Genomic DNA, 15,275 nt, shown 5'->3' on the forward strand with positions numbered 1-15,275 from the left:
CATAGGAAGGATTCATTGCGCAGTGAAATGAGAAAAGTATGAATAAGAAAGTTGCAGCGTCAAGGACGCTGCAACTTTCTTAGAAACGAGTAGAAACGAGTAGCAAAACAAGCTATCTCGGAAGCGTGCCAGAATTCCTTCGGTGAGCGCTGCACTGAACGTCGGCCAGTAAAATCGCTCTCCGTCTGGGACATCGATTTCCGATTCGCTCTATCCTCCATACTCTGGCCCCATCTGTCAGGGTCCGTTTGACAGGACAGAATAGCGCGTTGTCGCGCGTGCCTGTCTGTACACGCAAACATGTACCCTACACGCCTGCACAGAGCTGCAGAGCGCTTATTTCGTCTAATGGATGCTACTGAGCGGCTGTTGCCTTGCAACCGGACCTTCATAGCTACGTCCAGCTTGCCTCCCTTAACCCTCTTTCAACGCAACAGCGGTAAAGAGATCATTTCGCAGAAATTCCGGTGCAGGCTTCGTTATTTGTGAGCGAAAAGTCATCTTGTTTGTAACCGGAAAGTCGAGAAAGATGCAAATAAAATAATAATAAAAATCTTCGGGTTCGTGTGAGAATAGAACCCAGGCCGTCGCGTGGCAAGCAGGTGCTCTGCCACAGAGCCCCGCTATGTCTTCAAACTGCTTCGGAAGAAAACATATATGAGTGCCATGTATTAGAATAATCCTCCTTAACGCAAGTAATATTGCGTGGCGGAAGCGTAGAATAGCGCCCGGCGCAAAAACATGTGAATTGCGCAAAGAGCTGGTGTTGTAAAGGCCCACCCATTAGAAAGCGCTCAGACATATTTTCATCATCAGCAAAAGCACCAACAAAGTGAACAGCTGCGTAGGATCGTGTGTTGCCTTGCGGAAGCGTAGTGAGTCCTTCGCTGATTCGCAGAAGGACTAATTATGGCGTAGTGCACGCTTAGGAAGTGTTCTTGTAGTAGGCATTGTAGAATACTATGAAACGGCCAATCTTACCCGCACAGTCGCTCGTTTACTTACGGCATGGTTGAGGCATGCACAAAGAACCGAAGCGAGGCTAACAGTTGAGAAGGCGATGCGCACGGGGCCCGATTAAGCTATCGCGTTCTACTCTTGAAGGCGAAGCCCAAGGGTACTCCGTTCTGCTTGCCTCTTCAGAGACGAAGGACAAGTGCCAAAGTTGAAGACAACGGCTATAAACTTGTTAGACAACGCGCCAAGAGACTCTAACCCCACCTCTGGGCCTTACTAAACTCTTTTCGATAACGCATTCACTGCTGTTGAGTCATCGGTGCCTTTCGCACAAAAGACGTTCCCTCCAGTGGCGTCACTCTTCTCTCTCTCTCTCCGCCACTCCCGCATTCATCGGTGTGCTGGGGAATTGCGAGCGAGTTTTCTCGGTGACCGCTGCACGCCGTGCACGTACAGTCGGCATCAAAAGTGTATAGACCAGTGCCTCCAAGAAAACTTTGAATTTTCAAGCAATTTGAGAATATACGTGTTCGAGCTACACAGTGCATGTAGTAAACGCGTCTTAGAAGAGAGTGCAAATTTAAATTTAAGGCCGTTTGCCGAAGCAGTATTTTTGGCGTGTCTCCTGGTCCTTAAACATCTGACGCCGACTTTACGTCTGACGCAGTGGGGGTAACCACCTAGCGCCAGATAAAGGACTCAACTCGTTTTGACATTTATTTGTTCGGCAAACCAACTGGAATATTCGTGTCGGCAGTCGAGAGGCGTGAACAGAGGATGCGATCGTACCCGCAGCTTGTTACTGATAGGCAGTGCCCTTTTGCACCAGCTACGAACATTGACAAGCGCTAATAGGAACGACTGACGAGGCGATGCGATTGAAATTAATGAACTGCAAGCATTTACTGAAGTGCGAAGTGGTTTGGATGTTTATCGGTCCTTCAGCGTTACGTCACGGGCATCAGTCGTTTCAAGAAAACTTTCAAGAAACATACCTAATATTCTGCATAGTTAACTACAGACTAGTCTAGTTCTTTACTGGCTTATCGGTCGCTGGACCACATGAGCGTTTTATTATATCCTATTTGAATGATACCGGAGCCTGTACATCAGGATTCACAAACCGCAGGACTAACTGCCACAGGACATATTTCTAACGCAGTACGTGTGCGGGTACACATGTTGCAAGTTAACAATTGCCATGCCATGACAACTTTATGAACGTGTACAATATTGGTATCCACGCTTTTCACAAGTCCCGCCAGATAGAAAAACGCGAGGGCTGGCGTCGCTGACACAGATGTTTCACTCGTGTGTCCTTGCCGCATTACTGACTAGGGAAGCACAGCCCACTTAAGCAAAAGCGTTATGAAAGGACATGTACAAGGGCCCTTATCCTTTTAGCGTTGCAATGGATCCCATGGACGTCGGATCGCGTCGTTCCTTTTAATAACGCCTTACGGCCACAAGGAGACAGCGGACGTATCTTTCCGAGCCACAAAGCAGCCAGTATCAGACGGTGGCGACGTTTTGAGGTCACGCTGGATGTAAATGGCCCCTTTAATGCCCTGCACGACGCAAGAAAAAGATAAGAGGCTGGAAAGCTGCACTCAGAAGGCGAAGGGCAGCTTGCTTCCGCTCTACACATCTTCTGCGACAATAAGGGGCGCCACTCGCTTTTGCCGCGGCGAACCGTCAAGACGGGCGCTTCTTCTCTGGCGGCTGGGCCATCACTAATGCTGGCGCCTCGGGGAGCGATATGAGTACTGTAGAAGCAGTGTGCCGGTTTGCGAAAGCAAATCACTTAGCTGCGCGTTTGTCGACGGTCGATGCCGCTTCATGGTCAGTATATAGTCATGCTCGAGTGCCGACGTTGTTGGGTTCGACGCTCACTGTAGCTGCATACATGCCTGCATAGTGGCTCATAAGCAACCATTATGACAATTTTGACGTTCTCAAATACAGAGGTCATCTTCAGACGAGAATGTTAGAACGCATGTCGCACGAGCCCTCAATATGTGACTCGCGTCATACAGAAACCAATAAAAAAAAGAGGAGGTGACCCTTGTCCCTGATCATAGGTGTGCGGTATTGGCACTCGCACGTCGGCGTTCTTGTGCCCTGGTGTATTCCATGGGTAAAGACAGTGTTTCGTCGCGCCGTCGAAGCGGATCTCAGAGCGCGTCGTTGAAATATGCTCCGCCAGGTTCCGCAACGATCTCAGCTGCTCACAAGAAAACTGTGTGCTCTTTCAATGAACTCATGCAATTTATTTTCATCCATTAATCTGGCAATTTTTGGCCGCTTTTCATAAGTAAACGTATACTCCGATTTCGTACGTACCGATGGTTCTGGCTCATAAGTTGAGACAGATTCGTCAATTACGTACCAGTTTTATTTTTATCGACTTTTTATGAATATTCAGAAAAACGGAAGTTCTAAGTGCACGACCGGAAGTTCTTGGAAAACAAGGAAAAGGAGTGCCACTTCGTGCTCGTGCCACTAATAAGAATCTTTCAGTGATTAGTTCGATTTCGAACAAATTTGCTGCGACAGAATGTAATTTTCGACTCCCTAACGTAATCATGTCCTCCTTCTTCAGCCCCACGTCAACTGCTGATCACCGTTCCGGGGCTAGAAGGCGTAGTTAAAGCTACAGTGCGATCCGCAGCAATTTCGTCCAATTCTTTTCTTCAACCTTTTTCTTTACTGGACACGCAGAGCTATATAACAAAACCAGAATTATCTAAGAGCGTGGGCGTCGGGAGGTGGTGCTAAAAATGCACTCGCCCACTCAAGCCACACTAGCACTCGCCACCTACCGCAGCCGCGAAGGAAGACGGGCTTGCCCGCCACCCCCCCCCCCCACCCCCCAAAAAATTCCTGCCCCCACTCATCACTCAAGCGGAAGAGTTGTACGTAATGTGAAAAAACTAACACTTCCCCTCCATGACTGCATAGATCGCGCCATACAGTCTACCCGCTGTTTTCCTCCTCAGTCGCACTTGACCAAAGCCGTCCTTCCCACGCTGAAAGCTCTTGAGAAGTCGGAAAGAGTCGCAAAAATAACAATAACAATAAAGTAAACGGAGAGCCATTTAGAAAAAACAGTGCAATTACAGTAGACGGCAAAATGCATCCCCATTGCTCGCGAGAGAAAATATCAGCAAGAAAAATTGAAGTGATAGAAACAGCACAGCGTTTTTTTTCACCGAATAAAAAATAGACGGAAAAGAGTGGACGCTTTCGCCCATCGCTAACAGCATTGTCCGTCTCACGTCCCATCAAGCCTCACTTGGAAGCTTCCGGTCTGCGTCTCGTTCAGCTAAAAGGAGGAAGTCTTTAGAAAAGAATGCGTGAAATTTGACGCTGTGAAAACTTTCCTTCTATATACGTTCACATAAGCCACGGGTCTGCTTTGACGTCCCCCGCGGTGGTATAGTGGTTACGCTGCTCGGCTACTGACCCGACAATCGCGGATTCAATGAAGGCAAAATGTTAGACGCCCACGTATGGTGTAAAATGTGCTAAGCATCAAATGTACGTGCTGCCTACGCGTCATTTCAAGTGTTTATTTACGTCCATGTTACTTAATTATGTTTTGTCTTTCTAGGGAGCGTATTTGTAGAAAGAAAACGTCATGTTAAATTGTTATTGATGTTAACCGTCTGTAATACAATAATTTTTTTGTAAACACAGAACACGAGATGATCAAAATTTCGTGGGCCCTCCACTACGGCGTGACTCATAATGATAGCGTGGTCTGGCATGTGAAACTCCAGATGTTATTATTATTATTATTATTATTATTATTATTATTATTATTATTATTATTATTATTATTATTATTATTATTATTATTATTATTATTATTAGTCTCTATTGACGGGTGTTATACACGTCACGTCATACTGAGGATCATGGTACGTCCGGTTCATCGCTACCGAGCTTTGAATCTAATTGCCACAATCAGGAAGTGACATTCACTTCTAAGCACACGTTAATTTAAATGACAATACGGAATCATCTTATCTTGCCTTAATATGTACCAGTTCTGCAATGTTGCCTGTTATGATCTATTTCATGAAAACAAAGGGACATTACGTCGTGTGTCATCCTATACGCATCACAAGAATAATAATACCTGTGATTTTACATACCAAAACCACGATATGATTATGAAAGACTCCGTATTGGAGGGCTCCGGAAATTTCAACCATCTGGTGTTCTTTAACGCGCACTGATATCGCACAGTACACGGGCCTCTAGCATTTCGCCTCCATCGAAATGCGCCCCCGCGGCCGGGACCGAACCCGCCGCATCAAAATACCTTTGATAAGACCGCTACATTTTCTTTTTTCAAGTCGTCAGCTCGAGAAATGTACATGAGAAAGCAGCTTCGTTAAGAAAGGTCCCTAACTAAAACTTTGACAGCAAGGTACCGGAACCACTGAAAAGGGCTTAATTAACGAACTTACTGAACCACTTTTACGCATCGTAAGAAGGAAAGGTGCAACGAAAAATTCCCCAACCGTTCTTAGAGCCCTGAAGGGGCGCAATCAATTAGCATCTTAATTTAGTTTCATTTATTTTTTTGTGTTTAGCAGAACTCGGAATCCAATGAAGAGAGCGGCATTCTTCCATGGGGTAGAAACAAAATCTGTTTCGAAATGCAACTACACGGCGTCACAAACAGTCCTGCAACAAAACTTCAGGTCTTCTTCCACTTATAAGAGGGATTCATTTGATGGACATGCGGTTAACGCTAAGACGCCACCAGCTGTTCATAATTGTTCCGAGGTCGTGTCTAATAACCAGATGGTGGTTTGGCGCATGTAAAACACCGATATTTTTTAAAGGCAGAAGGCCGAGAGGGTGTGCAAACTCTAGCGTCTCTTCTTTCTCTCTCTCTCTTTCTCTTCAGTTGAGCGAGCAGCGTTCTACCTATATTATCACCATGATCTACCAGTCGTGAGCGATGGACGACAAGGACGGTACATAACAGCTTCATCTTACATCCACTGTGAATGCGTTACGTTATTATCTTCTTTCTGGGGCCTTCAAACAGTATGTTGCAATTAAAATCAGCGAAAAAAAAAAGAGAATGTGAAGTATGAGAATGCGTACCGACAGTGGTTATCTCTATGGAAACTGGGGGATCCATGATCTATATAATGGCGAGCGCGTCGGGGGCAAAATATGGCAAAATTGGGATAAAACATACGACGGCGACTGCAAGAAAGAAGGCAAACACCGAAGTTTCGGCTCCATAAAGCACGTGAACATTAGGCACACAAGTATCGGGGAACTCTAGCGTCCCTAAATCCCACGATGTTCCCAGTGTGAATGTGCGCAATGCATAAGCTTTACTTTTCCATATACATGTAATTGCTCCGTTTATTTTCTTTATCCCTTCGTGAACATGGCGTCCTCATGTAGAGACACGGCTAATTTTTGCCATTTTTGTGCACTATTGGAAAAAAAGAGACTACAAACAATGAGCTGATGATAAATTAAGCATTCTTGCGGCCGAAAGTTCGTTTATAACGCTGCTGGTTGAAAAATATTGCTACACACGATCCCTTTGGTGAAAGCTGAACCGAACCGTGTTCAACGAAACGTTGGACGTGGGGCGTTTCGGCAGTTATCTGCAAGCAGATAACTGCCGCATGTAACTTGAGTGGGTCGTTGTACTAGGTTTACAAAAGAAATATAGCAGGACTGTCTGTACAATAATTAGATAAATGTTTACCTTGTAATTACATTAAAATACACTATATCTTAGTCTAACACTTGCACTTGCAGTGAGTTTAGTCTCCAATACCTTGGCATCAAGTTATGTAAATTTAACGCATTTATACAGTCTGTCATAATGCGTGTGGCAAATGATTATATTTCAGTTCCTCGTATAATTGTGGCGGTTCCAACAACACACACTGTCTACAAACAGCTGATTTCGATCAGAGAGGCTCAACAGGTGCAGACTAAGAACGATGACCTCCGCGGTGTACAGCGGCTCCAGCGGAGAAACACATGCGTTGTCACAAAAAGCAAGAACGAAGTAACGATAGCTGATGTGCGTTACCGTGGTCATGGGAACAGCGTAATGGATCGGCCGTCACAACGAGTGGTCAGAAAAATTGTAGCGGTACGTGGCACAGCGAACAAATGGTTACTATGTATGGGCGCAGCTTTGCTGCCGATGCCGCTCGCAATGGCACACTATAGGTTACAGTAAACAAGACAGATTCCGAGCAGCGCAGGAGGGAACGACGAACAGCGGCGGAAGCAACAACGACAATAAGAAAAGGGCTACGGCGTGTGCTGTACAGTCCCGCCGGCCTGTAGAGCGCCACAGACCGGCCGCAATTAATAACCCTCGATCACAGAGCTGCGTAGATGGCTGAGTGACTTGCCGAGGCTGACGTTTAGTGAGTGTACGCAACAGCGAAGAGGAAAGGCTTCTTGATTCTCTTGTTCAATAGAGTATATGGGTCTCAAAACAAGTTAAGTGACACAACTTTGCTATGTGACACAAAATGACATTGATGGCCGGCCTCAACAAAAGCACTGTGTAACAACATATGACAAACGTGAGGGCTAAACGAAAGAAGAGGAATTTCAGGGCTTGCATTATTGACAACTATAATGAGAACGAACAGACAGTCAAGCCAAGGAATGTATACGGGAGGTTCTTTGCAGTAATTATGATATAAATGCGAGTAGTTAAAGTGGACAAAGAGACAACGTGCCGCCGGCAGGGATCGAAGCTGCAACCGTCCAATAACGCGTCCGATGCTCTACCAATTGAGCTATACGGCGGCGATAGTCCTCCGGTACACTTTATCGGGTGTATACCTGGAGTAGCATGTCAGGCGAATAGCCAGGCAAACATCTCCAGCTTTTCATTAAAACAATTCTCTCTCTCTCTCTCTATGTGCATTGAAACACACCGATGGAGTCAGAAAGACTCCGTCACACAGATGGAGTAGATTCAGTGTCCAGGCGAACATCTTCCGACCAGTCACGGGGAGGACCCCGTAGAGAAACTGCTATTTTGAATTGGAAAATACAATTATGAAATTTAGTTTCAAGCTGGTGTTCCTGCTGAAGAATGACTTAATGCGGTCCATGGAAAAGTTTCAACTGAGATTGCCGTTTCCAGCTGAAAATCTGGTCGCAAATGCAATCTTCCGGCCTGAGCACTGGATTTGTTTCCGTATGGAAACAGCGCCATCGTAGCTTTCCCTTCGTTGCCAAGAAAAGTTGTCCGCGAGTATGCACTAAAAGGTGATTGCTTTCCTTGATAAACGGAACACCTGCATTACACACAGGGAAGTTTACTGCCTGCTAGTAGCAACAGTTCAGGTGAGTACAAGTGCACCGGGTAAAAATAAATTACCTTAACGGCATGTAAAAACAGGAAGACACAGGTACGATGTAACTGATGGCACTCACACACTATTACAGACGACAGATCTCTGATAGAAAAGAAAAAAAATCACTGCTTATGGGCAATGAGAGACAGAAGAAAGATTAGACACAGAGAGCCACAGTCCGCTTTTAGTTAACGTGCACGCTGCGAATCTTTGTTGTTCAACTAAGCACGAGACAAATCTCCCACCGGCACTACATTGCAGGTTAACATTTAGTGCCTATATATACGCGGTGCCCAGTGAACGGTTGAACGGGCTTCTTTTTTTTTTAATCAAGAAACTTACTAGCACACGCTGCCTGCGTAGGCGTTGTCTATCACGGGCGAGGGCGCATTCTTGCGAGCTTTGTAGATCAGCGTTCACAGCAGTAAGAGCGTTTCCATAGTCAACGCGCGCCGTTCGCTCTCTCTAGCCATACGGCGAGCGCTGAGGCGGTGGCGCCCTCGCTTGCGATCAAGCAAATGAACCGTCCCGACAGCAAACGACGCCGACACGCCGAAACCACGAGGTGCTTCGCCCCTAAAAGCAGACGAAGTTTGCGCATATGCTCACGTATCAGTTGGGAAGAAATGCTACATTTGTAATCAAAACACGCGGCTATCACGCATTACTTGAAACATGCGGAGATCATGCGCGTCGCTGCCTTGGGCCGGCTCACATGATACTTAGCTAATTTTTTTTTATGCGCCAGACGCTTAATCTGCCAAGCGTTTCGTTTTCGCCAAAGTTGGCCAAAAAATCTACGATTGAATCGCATTTTGCGGCACCTTTTGTATTATCCTGAATTTTCAGCGCATCATTTTTCAGATTAATGGTGACTGTGCTACTCCAGTGCTTGAGCCTTTGTACTCTTGTACCTTTGTCGATGAAGACAGCCTTAAACAACACAGAGCTCTTGTGCTGCTACTTACGAAGCTTCACGCAAGCTTTTATCGCAAGAAATGAAGAAAAAATATGTAGTAGAAAGGAAAAAAAACATAGTTGGAGAAAAATTATGGTTACAGAAAATGCCAATGGTGTGGAACAAAAAGCTATAGTCCAAGAGGCTTACTTGGTTTCATTTCCTGTCTCTCTGCCTTTTCTTATACTGCCGTGCCAGAAACAACAATCCGTGACAATAACAACTCCGCCTTCCAGTAGCCCCGTTCTTTCAAGTTCAAAAACATCCGGTTTTGTTTTGAAATAAGCTAAGAATATAAGTCGTGATCTGGACCAGTGGAGGCACCACAATTTGTTCCGGCACAGCAATAACTCGGCGTGATATAATGCGCCGGGACAAAAAATCGCCGGAAGTAGGGAGCTACGCACTTCCGTAAGCCTGCGCTACGTCTGGTATAATTTGCCCCGCTCCGTGAGATTGGGCAACCTTAAGAAAGCTTTAAAGACTCACGGGGCTTCTGAAGTTTCTTCGCCAACAGAAAACCTCCTTCGGGTACCTTGACTGGTATTCCCGCATTTGCTCATCGTCCAATGCTACACTGTGGCGCAGTTCCAAATAGATATAAAAAAAAAACATGGTTGATCCCTCCGTCATAGGAATCGGAATAACACGAAAGTAAAGCGTGCCCTTAGAGAAGTAACTGAATGCTTACTGTACATTGATATAAGAGAGTTTGTACAATGTATATTGATGTCTGGCAGCTAATGGCGCCGTTTAACATGTAGGCACCCACTTTGATGATTGGTGGTACATCTTCATCCCGACGGCTAACGTCCATGTTAAATGATTAAACAAACCCTTGGGGTAGCTGTAGTAGTTATGGTGAAAGCGTAATCAGTGAACGAGGTGTGATAGCCAGAAGAGCGTCGCATATTGGACGCAGAGCTTGTTCGCCATCCCGCGGCATGTTAAAATGTGATTGAACGCCCACGGCCGCACTAGAGGGAAACGCAAAGCGCGTCGTGTCGCACCGGTAGCCTGGCCGCGATTTTTCTCGGGGCGAGCGCGACAACGGGGAACGCGGGGTTACAGCCAGGTGAGGCAGGCGCGCGTCGTAGAGTAATTTTGGTTTGTATTAGCGTGATGCTGAGCGAGGTCGACGCTTTTAGGACGCTTGGGCAAAGGTCGCCACCTCGCGGTGTGTTAAGGCATTGACAAAATTTAACTTCTATTGAAAACGCGCCGAATGGGACGGGCGCGTAACGCGTTGCAGGTGCTAGTCGCGGAGGCCACAACAATGACGAATTACTTTACCACTCCCAGAGGTCAACTCCACCCAGCCGACCGGTAGAGTGGTAGATATAAAAGGCGCGTTCCTAAAGCCTCCAGAGTCTGTGACCGTGGCGCTGTCAATAAAGAAAAAAAAAAAAAAAAAGACCGTGGCGCAGTGGATAGCGTGCCCGGCATCTGTTGTTGCGGACCCAGCGGTCGTGGTTTCGATGCCCGTTCACGGTACCTTTTTTTCTTTGCCATCTAATTGTGTATATTTTTTCGACGTCATTTCCGTGACGGAAATACGTCACTGAAGTCTTGGTGGACCTCGGCATAAAACACTTTCGTGTTAAAATATCAGTAGCTGTAACAAATTGTTGTACCTCAATGGATTTCCTATATCTGTTATTCTCGAGAAAGGGAAAGACATCGAGAGTAATAGAGAAGCAAGGAAAGACAGGGAGGTTGAGCAGGCGCATGTCCTATTTGCTATCCTCCATTGAGGGAAGGGACAAAGGGCCAAAAAGAGAGAAGAAAAGAGAGAGATTAACGCCCACACTTGGGAGAGCACGCCCATTCTACAGGTGGTGGCACAGATCTGTTGACGTTTTAGATGCGAAGCAGCATTTGCTGGGGGTTGTGTCCGTAGTTTCATTGGCGACCGTCCGCTTTCTACCACCTATAGCATAGCCATCTGAGCGCGCGCTCGCACCAAGGAGAAGTCTTCTTCCTCTTGTTCTTCGACCGCCTTGATGATGATGCGTGCAGAGCACTTTAGGAGCCCGGGCAGCCGTATGCTGTCCTAGCGTGGCGTAACGCAGACGAAAGCATGTGTGCTGGCACGCGCTAGCACGTTCGGGCCTGTGTAAGGGGCTGGGTAAGACGCTGTGGCCTCTCCCCCTTACACTCTCTCAGCAATCATGTGGTGGCGTCAGGGAACGAGATTCTGCAGACGCGCGGTGAACCAACGCGTTGTATGCTAGTCAGAACGAGCTGGCACGCGCTAGCGCGTTCGGGCCTGTGTAAGGGGCTGGGTAAGACACTGTGGCCTCTCCCACTTACATTCTCTCAGCAATCACGTGATGGTGTCGGGGAACGAGATTCTGCAAACGCGCAATGAACCTGCGTGGCGTGCTCCAACAAGAGTTCGGGACGTCGGAGTAACAGCAACTACAGTGAATTCATGGTGTGCTCCACTTGCAAGGACGCGTTAACATCGGGAAAAGGTGCCCGTGATGAACGGAATTTAAGTCGACCCATGCGCTGCTCGAATTGAATTCGCATTGAGTAACTATATATTTTTTTAACACGAAAGTGTTTTATGCCGGGGTCCACCAAGACTTCAGTGACGTATTTCCGTCACGGAAATGACGTCGAAAAAATATCCACGTTCAGATGACAAAGCAAAAAAGGTACCGTCAACGGGCATCAAACCCACGACAGCTCGGTCCGCAACAACAGATGCCGGGCACGCTATCCGCTGCGCCACGGTCACAGACTCTGGAGGCTTTACAAACGCGCCTTTTATATCTACCACTCTCCCGGTCGGGTGGGTCGTGTTGACCTCTGGGAGTGGTAAGGTAAAGTAATTCGTCATTGCTGTGACCTCCGACACTAGCACCTGCAACGCGTTACGCGTCCGTCCCGTTCCGGGCGTTTTCAATAGAAGTTGAATTTTATCAATACCCTAACACACCGCGAGGTGGCGACCTTTGCCCAAGCGCAGTAAAAGCGTCGTCCTCGCTCATAGTATCACGCTAATACAAACCAAACACAGCATATCCACGGAGTGAATGATGATGAGTGGGCGAAGCTGCGGAGGTTCATCGGTAAACCGTGAATCTTCCGTGAATTCTGCCCAGTACATCATCACCGACGTGAGATCGGGCGCGTTTATACTAAAGGTTCGATGAGTTATGACGACTTGCAGCGCACTTTACTTTTACATGTACGCTGTGAATTTTCATTGTTTAGAAAACCATTGCTTAGAAAACATCTGGCGTCTTTCGTTAAGCAGCTGGCGTCTTTTCGTTTTGCTTTAGAAACATCTGGCGTTATTTCGTTTTGCTTTTACAAAACATCTGGCGTCTTTTGTTGGTTTATTTCATCAATCAACGGCGTTTTGAACAAAATTTTTATTGTTTAATCACGCACAGGAGAAATCTCACCAGGCACTACCTTGGAGGTAAAGAATGGCTGCTAATGGGAATGAGAGACAGAAGAAGTCGGCTTTTAGCTAACGCTGCGAATTTTTTATTGTTCAACAACGCACAGGAAAAATCTCCCACCGGCACCACCTTGCAGGTCAAAGCGTAAGACTGGTTACATACTACGTTACGAGGGACGAACGGGTGCCGCTATAAGGAGCTTCGCCCCTAAAATAGCTCTGCGACGCACGCCTGCCTCACCTGGCTGTAACACCGCGTTCCACGCTCACGCGCTCGCCACGAGAAAAATCGCGGCCGGGCTACCGAGGCGGCACGACGCGCTTTGCGTTTCCCTCTAGTCCGGCCGTGGTGTTCAATCACATTTTAACATGCCGTGGGATGGCGACCAAGATCTGCGTCCATTATGCGACGCTCTTCTGGCTATCACACCTCGTTCTCTGATTACACTTTCACCATTAACTACAGCTACCACAAGGGTTTGTATAATCATTTAACATGGACGTTAGTCGTCAGGATGGAGATGTACCACCAATCATCAAAGTGGGTGCGTACACGTTAAACGGTGCCATTAGCTGCCAGACATCATTATGCATTGTGCAACCTCTCTATCAATGTACACTAAGCATTCAGTTACTTCGGTAAGGGCACGCTTTACTTTCGTGTTATTCCGATTCCTATCACGGAGGGATCAGCCATGTTTTTTTTTCTTTTCCTTTTAGTTATAGTTGAACGACAAAACTTATGAATGAACGTGACGCAATATTTTCTTTTATATCGAGGAAAAACTGGCAAAATACTCACGCTGAGTATGTACAAGGCAATGGTAACATACTGATAAGTGGTTATGTGAGTAAGAAACATACCAAGGACGACAAATATCAAGAATAAGCAAGAGTATATGAGCTTTAATGTTCCACTCTCTCTTTTTCTACAGCTTAATGTGAATGCACTAAAACAGCACCAAAGCCTTTCAGCAGAAAAAAAAAAATAAGCAGAGGTGATCACAACCCGCGAGATGAGCTAGCTGACAGCGCTTAAAATAATATTTCTATTCCAAAAACGGCGCAGTGTTCACTTCACCCTCTGTTGAGGAAAACGACCACGCAGGGTGAAAGAGGTGAGACGGAGCAGAATGGATCGAACGTGCGTGAAAGGTGAGGACAGGGGCACGGTGCTCAACGCAAACGGAGGATACGTGAGATTTTGGAAAGCAACGGCCACACACGCATTCAAGCGCGGTTATTTTATATTCGGCAGCGGCCGTTATGCAGCCGAAGACGGCCACTCGGCGGCCGAGCACCCGAACTGATTTTGAAAAACAGAACAATAATTCAAACGAAGAGGTCCTTCCGAGTAAGCCCAGCCGATTGGCAAATTCAGCGAAAGCGCGTGAACGCCGGGAGATGAGCGAGCGCCTCGGGATGTGCACGATGCGAAGCTCTGCATAACTTTCTAGTGGATGCGCCGCATCCCTAGCGCATCCCGTAAAACTGACTACAAGAATTCAATGTGGCCATAAATATTTGCGGACCGAGCTTCACAAAATACTATACAGTTCTGCAATGCAACAAACAAGAGTTGAAATAGCTTAAACTGCTTTTCTTTTGCGTAACTGCTTTTTTGCGTCTTTCAGTATCTGTGACTTGACTTATTCACGTTCCAGCTCCCTGCAGGCTGCACCCCCGTCCCCCAATCGCTTTCTCTATATTGTATTAAAAACACACAGTGCTGAGCCTCTGTTCCGATTTGGCCTGTCACCACCAACCCTTCGTCACGTTTCGTGCGCTGTCGCGTCTCGGTTCGCATAAATCTCCGCGAGATTTTTGTGAGCGTAATGCTCGGGCGCACTTCACCCAGTCGCTCTATACCCTGCGCTCGATGTTTCTTGGAATTCATGGAATGGCACGTCAGTGGCTCCAGCACCCCTTGCAGTAAGGCAGCTTCCAACATTTTGCGAGCGGTACGAACCAGGTCCTGTATTACGACTGCGTCAATCTTTCATACTATAGAGACGGCTCTATTGCTGTAGCTTAGTAACTGCAGAGAGATGGGGTAGCTTAAGCTGTGGGATTATTAATAACAATGCCGAATTTTGTGGTTAGTCACATAATTTCAAAATTGCCCAGTGTAAACAGTGTATTGGTGTTCGATATTTGAGTTATGGCAAAATGACACTTCTTTCGTAATTACAGTGATGTTCTCTTCGACTCTGGCAGGCTGGCGTCACAGATCGCCCACCAACTCACATGGACACTGGGATATATTATTTGTTTTTCAATAGTTTCCTAAAATGCAACGTTGCCCTGTTTGAGTAACTTATGGGCAATATGTGGGTTGAAGCTTAAGTTGATGTTAACGTTTTAGTATTGCTTGGCAATTTAATCATGAATAAATGCACGGTTTACAACTTTCTCTTTCATAAGAGTTTTATAGACGGCAACGAATCGGGGTGCATTTTTTTTTCTTTTGCCATGTAACGTGCAATACAGTGTGAACAAAGCGAAATTTTTATGAAACAGGGTAGGGTAGGGAACACTGCCGTCGCTTGATAACTAATAACAT

The sequence above is a fragment of the Rhipicephalus sanguineus genome, chromosome 5 (assembly GCF_013339695.2).
Source record: "Rhipicephalus sanguineus isolate Rsan-2018 chromosome 5, BIME_Rsan_1.4, whole genome shotgun sequence".
NCBI classification, from domain to species: Eukaryota; Metazoa; Arthropoda; class Arachnida; order Ixodida; family Ixodidae; genus Rhipicephalus; species Rhipicephalus sanguineus.